This window comes from Rhinopithecus bieti, unplaced genomic scaffold (assembly GCF_001698545.2).
Source record: "Rhinopithecus bieti isolate Rb0 unplaced genomic scaffold, ASM169854v2 scaffold_13348, whole genome shotgun sequence".
Taxonomy (NCBI): Eukaryota; Metazoa; Chordata; class Mammalia; order Primates; family Cercopithecidae; genus Rhinopithecus; species Rhinopithecus bieti.
The window spans coordinates 10,182,415-10,190,982 of NW_016808764.1; the positions used below are offsets into that span (position 1 = coordinate 10,182,415).

General features: G+C 43.0%; 1 pseudogene; it reads right to left on the reverse strand.

Moving 5' to 3' along the window:
• Window positions 1-7,671: 7,671 nt before the first annotated feature.
• Window positions 7,672-7,998, reverse strand: LOC108538819 (bolA-like protein 3; annotated as a pseudogene).
• Window positions 7,999-8,568: the final 570 nt, after the last annotated feature.

Here is an 8,568-nt window from a genome sequence, read left to right on the forward strand (position 1 = left end):
AAAAAACATTTCAAAAGAGTTTTTTTTTTTTTAAAAAGACAGTAACCCAGGACCTTTTAGTATAGAGGCGGAGGATCAGCAAATCCTTAAGAGTTCCTGAAAGTAGTCCCAATGAGAGGGCTGGTGTTCATGACAGTCACCAGCCCTAGGAGAAGACTTACTATTGCCCACTGTGTTGAAACAGGGAAATTGTTATGCATATTAGGAAAAGTTTCATCAAAATATGTAAAATCAAATGTGTAAAGGGCAAGCTCCATTTACATGAAAAAGGTAATTGGGCAGTTCCTTCTTCACCTGTTGAGTAGACCCGGTTGACCATTCTTTCCTTGAGGGGTGTGGAAGCAGCGTGGGTCCACTTCCCAGGCTCCCCACTTGCAGATAGTTTGGCCTTGAGACTGAGTGCATTCAGGGGAATGTGAGCAGAAGGGAAGGCATCTCATTCCGATTTGGTCCGTGAACAACATCCTTCTTCCTCTTTCCCCATCTGTTGGTGGGATGTCAAAGTTCAGGGCATCCTGAAAAGCTGGTATTGAAGACGGCAGGGCTCCATCAGCCTGGTTCCTGACCTTCCTCTCTATCCAAGGCTGATTAGACTTTTTAAAAAAAAATTTTAATGTGCACAAAGAGGCAATGATTAGACTTTTAGGTAAGCAAGAAAGTAATTTTCATTGTTCTAATATTGAGAAAATGGGGTTCATCTTTATAGCTGCAAGCTTAATCTTTAGTTACAGTATAACACAGAGGCACATACTCCTACCCCAGGCAACCTGCAATCTATGAAGATAGTACAGCTCCACTCGTTTATATTCTTTTGTGTGAAGTTTCATTACCATGAAAACATGACAACAAATGGACCTGGTGAGCTTTTCAGCATAGTGTCCTCCCATCTTCCAGTGGTTGATCACTAGGATCCTGCAGAAAGCCCAGCTCTCTATGTTTGGCATTACATCGTCGCTGCCTTTGGCCTTGAATGGGGTGTCAGTGGGCCTGGAGAACTTCAGTTGTACAACCCTTGCACTTCCCTGGAAACTGTTTGGTTCAAATCTTTATGTCTTGTAGCACAGTTTTGTAGTTTTCTTTCAATCTATACCCTCCACATTTCTTGTTAATGGTTATTCTTTATATATAAACAGATCATGTTGCTATTAAAGTGGTGGGATGTATATTTTTCATAATATTCATCATATTTGATTTATTATTCATATATAGAGCAAAGTTAGCGATTTGGGTAATTTGTTGTATAACCAGCTCCTTAGCAAATGTTTTGATTAGTTCTGATAGTTTGGCAGGTGATTTACTGAAGTTTGTATGTGGATTGTCATTCAATAATTCTTACCCCTTTCTGATAGTTTTACTTATTTCTTTTTATTGCCTTCTCCCCACCCCTATTTGTTAAAATACTCAAAGCAATGTTAAATAATAGCTGTAATATTGGGTTATTCCTGTCTTGATTATAAAACTTATTCTATGTTTGTAACAGGCTTGATTTCTTATTTTTTGTTTTTTTCTATTCAGGGATATGTGAATTTTATTAAACAAGGGAAATTGTTCCCTAGTTTAAAGCTCTGGAATGGATTACAGAGCATGGAAATTACCTGTACCCTGGAGGTGTGTTATTTTCAAATTATGTCAACTGGGGTGTGTAAGAAAATCACATAAATTCTTTAAGAAGAAAGAAAATCGGAGAAACAAAATACAATTTTCCCCTTTAAAAATAGAAGCCAACTTATCAGCAAAGTACTTGTTAGCTACATTTTGAAGGTTCAAAAAAAGTGTCTAAGACAAATGCATTTGCTTTGATTGAACTAACTGTTCTCCAGCATCTGACACCCAAGGAGAAGATAAGAATTTTTCTAGCACTAAAAATCCTGTTGGTTCCTATCTTGTAGCACACAATAGATCTTTTGTTTAGTTTACTGTCTCTAACATTTGTGAAATAGTGTTTAGACACATTATATTATTATTATTATTTTTAAGACAGAGTCTTACTCTGTCCCCTAGGCTGGAGTGCAGTGGTGCAATCACGGTTCATTGCATCCTTGAGCTCCCAGGCTTACATGATTGTCCCACCGCAGCCTGCTGAGCAGCTGGGACCACAGGCGCACACCATCATGCCTGGCTAAATCTTGTATTTTTTTTTTTTTTTGTAGAGACAGCATTTTGCCATGTTGCCAAGGCTGGCATTATGCTATTTTAATAGTAGTTTTTATGAAGAGGAATAATGAATAGCTTGTGTGTTCAGTGAGGTAAATGATTCACAGAAAACTTCTGAGACCATCCTTAAAGGTGAACTGTAATCAACATTTATATAAAAACATACAGCTGATCTCTTCTATAATAATAGATTAAAAAATGAAATAATTTTTGACAGTTTTGCCCCCTGAAACCTAAACACAATTCAATAAGTAATATGGTGAGATAACTATATGGCCACGGATAACCCCAGATTATAATGTAAACCAAACTCATCCAGTCAGTGTACAAAATGGATAGAATGTAAACGTATTTGGTGCATACTGTATGCAGAAATGGGCACACACTTGTAGGCTATGTGCATCACCCACTGTCCTCAGCCCCTTGATCTGCCCTCCCCTCTTCTTCACCTCCTCTCCCACTTTGAGAAACCCATTCATGGGGGCCCATTCAGCCTAACTTCCTTCTCCTTTTCCTCCATTAGCTCCCCCAGCTGTAAGCTTGGTGGCAATTGAGGCTGCTCACAGGTGAGTGTGCCAGGTGTGCAGCTGGCTAAGTGGGATTTTCTCTTCCTGCAGGGAAATAGAGCATACCTAGGAATGACCCACCAGCCCTCCCGCCCCTCCCCAGGCTGTTCCCCATTCCTTCCTCCCAGGAGGGATCTGGGGGGGTCAGCTTCCATCTTCTCAGGGTCATCTTCCCTGGACCTGAAATGCTACCTGACATTTGACTCAAAGTTGACAGACTGGGTGGGCTCAGGGCTGTGTGAGGCCAGGAGGGAGGGGGCACAGGAGCGAGAGCGATCTGGTGTCTGGACCTGAGCTGCCAGGAAGTTGTCCTGTGTAGGCTCCATCGAAGCTGTGCTGGTCCATGTTGTGGGGGACTGCGGAAGACAGTGGTGTGAGCAGCAGGTCCCACTGATGCAGCACTGCAGGCTGCCCTCTGATGGGAAGGAGGAGGGCTGCTATGGGCTGCTATGGGCTGAATGTGTCCCCGCAACATTTTGGTGTTGAAGCCCTAACCTCCAATGTGTTGGTATTTGGAGGTGGGGCCTTTGGGAGGTGATTAGGTTTAGATTAGGTCATGAGGGTGGGATCTTCATGATGCAATTAATGTCCTTATAAAAAGAGGAAGACAGGCCAGGTGTGGTGGTTCACACCTGTAATCCCAGCACTTTGGGAGGCTGAGGAGGGCAGATCTCCTGAGGTCAGGAGTTTGAGAGCTGCCTGGCCAACATGGTGAAACCTTGTCTCTATTAAAATACAAAAATTAGCTGGGTGTGGTGGCGGGCGCCTGTAATCCCAGCTACTCAGGAGTCTGAGGCAGGAAGAAGTGCTTGAACCCGTGAGGCAGAGGTTACAGTGAGCCGAGATGGCGCCACTGCACTCCAGCGTGGGTGACAGAGCAAGACTCCGTTTCATAAATAAATAAATAAATAAATAAATAAAAAGAGGAAGACAGAGTTCTGTTTCTTTCTAAACCGAGGAAAGGCCAGGTGAGCACACACTGAGAAGGCGGCTATCTGCAAGCTGGGAAGAGAGCTCTCACCAACAATGGAGTCTGCTGGTACCTTGATCATAGGCTTCCCAGCCCCCAGGACTATGAGAAATAAATGTATTGTTTGAGCCACCCAGTTTATGGCATTTTGTGATGCCAGCCCAAGCTGTCTAAGGAAAGGGCCATTCCACACAGTAGAACACGTGGAGTGCCTCTATTGGCTCTATCTTTTCAGACAATAGGCACCTTCTAAAGTATAGATCCTCTGTCCCTACCCCCTTAATCATTGTAAATTTTCCACAAATTCACTATTATTGTATCTTAATGGAGTTACTCTAAAACATGTTCACCTAGCCCTAGATTATTCAGAATGTAATCTGTGTGTCTGTCTATTTCTTTTATGCTGTGTATCTTCTCTTGCGACTTTTGGCTGGGTGCAGTGGCTCATGCCTGCAATCCTGGCACTTTGGGAGGCCGAGGTGGGTGGATCATTTGAGCTCAGGGATTTGAGACCAGCCTGGGCAACATGATGAAACCCCGTATCTACAAAAAATACAAAATTAGCCAGGTGTGGTGGCACATAACTCTAGTCCCAGCTATTTGGGAGACTGAGGTGGGAGAATGACTTGAGACCAGGAGGTCAAGGCTGCAGTGAGCCATGATTGTGCCACTGCACTACAGACAGCCCTGGGTGACAGAGCGAGACCCTGTCTCAGAAAAAAAAAGAGTGACTTTTTAAATAGCAATATCTATAATAATTTGAACATACGGTTACATTTACAGGATTGTAGTGCTCACTGTGGTCTTTTTATTCCATAACATCCAATGCTCTGGTTTCCATCTGTGGCTGGAGCGAGGCCTGTCTGAGGAGTTTCCCTGGAAGGTTGTGTGGTGGTGAACCTCGAGGCCTTGCACGTCTGAGCATGCACAGGTTGCTTTTCACGGGAAACACAACTTAACCGGTGGGGAACTGTTGGATTATATCTTTCCCTCTTAAAATTCTAGCTTCTGTGTTGTGGGCAAAGGTTAGCCTGACTTTCCTTCTTTGTAGGTAATTTTGTTTTTGCTGCTTTGATTCTTCCAGGAATAATTTCTTACCTTAGAGTGCATTATTTGCATCTTGGTATGTCTGGAAGCTGGTCTTTTGCCATTTAATTCCACCTGGCTCCTAATGACGCTTTTTCATCTAAGGATGTAATTCTTTCTTTTTTAGTTCAGGCAGGTTTTTTTCTCTTTCTTTGTATGATTGTTCTTTCTTTTCTATTTGTTTTGGTCTTTTCTTTAGGCACACACATTATTCACATGTTAGATCGCCAGTCTCTGTTTTCGGTATCTATTTTCTTTCTCATAATTTTCTCTGTTCTCTTTCTTTAGCTTTCTGGGAAAGCATCTCAAATTTGTCCAAACATTATTGATTTAATTTTTTGCCGTGTTGGTTCTACTCTGCATTTCTTCCAGTTTTCTCTAAGCTGCTGTCATCACATATCTGGTATCACAACATTCTTCCTGCTCTCATTTTAGGCTGTCTGGATCTTAGCCAGACGCTTTTCCGACTCAGGCGGCTGCCTGAACACCTTGTCCCAGACATATCCATCTGGGCCTGCCCTGCTCACAGCCCTTAAGAGGACCCTGGAGGGGCAAGCCCAGCCCACCAGAGGCATCTCTCTCCGGCACTGGCTTTGGCTGATTGGACCAGGGATGTACATTTGAACTCAAGAGGCTTCATCTTTCACAAATTTGAAAAAAGTGACAGAGAGGAAAGTAGGCAAGTTGTTTAGGTACTATTATTTTATTGAATTCTCTTTAAAAAAAAAAAAACTTAGTGAATGTGCAAAACAGATGTATAGTGAAACACTCACGTATGCATGAAACATCACACTTAAAACTCTCTGTTCCTTGCCTGAGTTTTGACTCTGGACCCCATCTTGTTAGATTGGTGGGAATTCACTTAATTTTTTTAGTGGACTTTCTCATTCTAGGTTGGTAAAAAGGAGGTCTCACACAGCTTTAGGACATTGGAGTGGAAGCCCCAGGCATTGGTTCTCAGTCTGTTCTGATTACTACTGAGCCGTCTTGCACTGCACCTTCCGGTCCTAGGTCTGCTGTGTCTGTGCCAGGCATGGCGTATGCAGCATTTTGGCTTAACTGGGAACCTCTCAGCGATTCCTCCTGGACCAGTGAGAGGGCTGTGGTTTTATCTACTTGCAGGCTTCTGGGAATCTTGTCTTGGTTTTAGGGAATATACTCACTGTTCCTTCTTATTCCCTCAGAGAATCTTTTCTCTCTCAGGACATTTGGCAAATCTCCAACTGCTTTAGATTTTGGAGCCAACAATCAGGAAGGGAAGCATTGCAGCAACTTCTACTTTCTGCTCTGCCATAAACCTCCACAAGGAAGGAAGCACAGAGCCTGTTACTGCTTGAGAGAGAAAAAAGAAAAGAAGGAAACAGGTTGGGCAGGGCCTGGTAGCTCATACCTGTAATCCCGCCACTTTGAGAGACTGAGGAGGGAGGGTTGCTAGAGTTCAGGAGTTCAAGACCAGACTAGACAATGTAGTGAGTCCCTTTCTTTAAAAAAAAAAAAAAAAAAAAAGATGGAAAGAAAAGAAAAGGAGGAAACATAAATTTATATTATGTAATGTTATGCTAATTTATTGCTTCTGGAATTCTATGTTTTACATAAAAAAAATAGGTCCCACTATATAGTTACTATTGTTTCTTTTTTGAGATGGAGTTTCACCCTTGTTGCCTGGGCTGGAGCGCAATGGCACAATCTCGGCTCACTGCAACCTCTGCCTCCCGGGTTCAAGTGATTCTGCTACCTCAGCCTCTGGAGTAGCTGGGATTACATGCGCCATCACACCTGGCCAAGTTTTTGTATTTTTAGTAGAGACGGGATTTCTCCGTGTTGGTCAAACTGGTCTTGAACTCCCGACCTCAGGTGATCCACCTGCCTCAGCCTCCCAGAGTGCTGGGATTATAGGCGTGAGCCACCGGCCCGGCTATTGTTTCTTTTTATTCAAACTTGATCTATGAGATTCTATCCAAGATGGGTGTTGTAAGGATATTTCTTGGGTATTCTCCCTTCTGGATGCTTTTAGGATCTCCCTTCTAACTGGAGCTGGAGGCTGGTTCGCTGCTCAGCGATGGCACAGCCTGAGAGAAGTGTGTAGGCCATGAAGCCTTGGCCAGGCCTGGTGGGACGTATGGCACAGCCATCTTTGTTTGAGGAAATGACTGTGTTAGGAGTCAGACTTGCTGCCGCCAGGCTTTTTCCTCATGCTCCTGCCCGCTTTTTCAGGGAAGGAAATGCCCTGTCTCCTGCCCAGCCTCTTCTGGGCGTTGCTGTTGCTGACTCAGGGCTGAGCCTTGCCGCACTGGGAAGATGTGCCTCCTGCTTCCACTGCTGCTGCTCTGGTTTGAAGCTTATGCCCTGAGCCCCCAGCCCTCCTACCTTCTTAGGCTCTTAGATCCACTGCTCTAAAGTTCCTCCAAGGGAGAGTGGATGTTAAGGGGATTCAGGTTCTCCTCTACATCCTTCCCACCAAACACACTAATTTTCTATGAGAAGCGAGTTGGACATTGGCTTTTGCCCCCTTTCTTCATTTTGGCTACCAATATCATTAGCTCTAGAATAATTTTTTGGCTCATGGATGATACCTTTCCTTAATTTCAAGCACCAGTGAGATTTGTCCCAGTTTTATATTTCCTTACTCATTTCAAACACCTATGCTCAGCTCTCCATCTGTTTTTTGAGTTGAACATCTTTTCCCACCACTCTCCTCCACCAGTTGTCTGTTGCCTTTAATTAACATCTAAATAGATAACACATTCTTCTTTAATTATAATATGGAAATGTCTACGAACAAAGCAGATACTTTTTTTTTTTTTTTTTTTTGCAAATGCGTAGGAAAGAGTGGTTCCAGTCAAGTTCATCTGAAGTTTTAGGCAGCTGCATCTACACAGCCCCAGGGCGTGGAGGTCAGTGTCTGGGGACAGAGGTAAATACTCTCAATCTGTGCATCCCTTTGATTTTCCTTTTTTAGTGCCTGATTAATCATCTGGTGCTGAGGGACAGTTCTCGTTTCTTTAAATTCTTCTGGTTTGATTTGGATTTTATACATCACCTACAGCCTCCTGAAATGCCAGTGACTTGGATGGCTGTAGCTCCAGAAAACTTTTCTTTGAGAATTTGGGTCCCTTTGAGCTCCCCCTCAGTCTGGGAGGCAAACATCCAATGAACACAGTGCAGAAGAGGAAGCCTGCAGATCCTGCGTGGCAGAGGAGCTACAAGGGCAGGGCTCCACATCTCTGTGCCTGACTGATGTAGCCTGCCGCCCTAGGTCACTGGGCCACCTGAAAGCTGAGCATCCTTTTTAAAAGAATTTTTGGAACTTTTATTTTGAAATAATTTTAGACTTAAAGAAAAGTTGCAAAAATTAAATAGAGTTCCTTTATACCCTTCACCCTGCTACCTCTATTAACATCTTACATAATCAGGAAATTAACATTGACAGGAAATAAACCAGGAAACGAAACCAGGAAATTAACATTCGAACAATGCTCGCAACTAAATTGCAGACCTTATTCAAATTTCCTCAACTTTCCCCTAATGTCCTATTCTTGAACATCCTTTTAAAAATGATTTTTAATGCATCACAAATATTCACAAATGATTTGCATCGGATCTGTAGTCATACCTGGAGGCCCAAATAGTGGGTTATATTAATTTTGAGTTATATGTTTGATAGTTTGTGTGTTAATTTTGAAATCACAGACTAGCTCAGTGCCAAGCTTGTAGTCTTGGCCAAATGAACATTGACTGTGGCCCTATGCTTCACACTGTGATTTCAAAGATGAGCTAGATGGAGTCTCTGGA